The sequence below is a fragment of the Pyrgilauda ruficollis genome, unplaced genomic scaffold, assembly GCF_017590135.1.
Source record: "Pyrgilauda ruficollis isolate IOZ18807 unplaced genomic scaffold, ASM1759013v1 scaffold19, whole genome shotgun sequence".
Taxonomy (NCBI): domain Eukaryota; kingdom Metazoa; phylum Chordata; class Aves; order Passeriformes; family Passeridae; genus Pyrgilauda; species Pyrgilauda ruficollis.
This window is the reverse complement of record NW_024518095.1, coordinates 749,938-750,531: the sequence shown is the minus strand read 5'-3', so window position 1 is coordinate 750,531 and position 594 is coordinate 749,938.

The window sequence follows — 594 nt, the reverse complement described above, 5'->3', positions numbered from 1 at the left end:
GTCTTGTGGTAGTACCAAAAAAAATACTGACTTTGGAAAAAAAGCTTCTCTATTTTTTTTTTTTTGATAAAGTAAAAAAAGGCAGTTAACTGTGATAAAATGAGTGGATTTTTGAAAAAGGGTAGAACAAAAAAGCATAATTTACCTTGTCTGTTTGCCACTGTACAATAATATTTGTGAAACCAAGTTAGGATATTGTGGTTTGGATAGGTGGACAACCAGATGAGTGAAAATGTGGTTGGATGATGAGGTGCAGAGAGTAGTAGTTAAAGGGTGTCACCCTCCCTGGAGTGAGTGTCACTGGGGTGTCTTCTGGACCCATCCTGCTTCATGTCTTTGTCAGTGGCCTGGAGGAGTGGATGGAATTCACCTTCATTGAATCTGCAGATGACACCAAATGAAGGGAACAAATGGATATTCTGGAGGGTCAGGCTGCTGTTCAGGGCAGCCTAGATATGTGGAAGGAAGAGGCCAATGGGAACTGTGTGCCACTCAGCAAGGACAAATGTGAAGTGCTACCCGTGGGAAGGAAGCACCAGTGCTGCTGCCCAGCTCTGCAGGGGCATGGTGAGCAGCTGAACAGGGGCCCTGTCC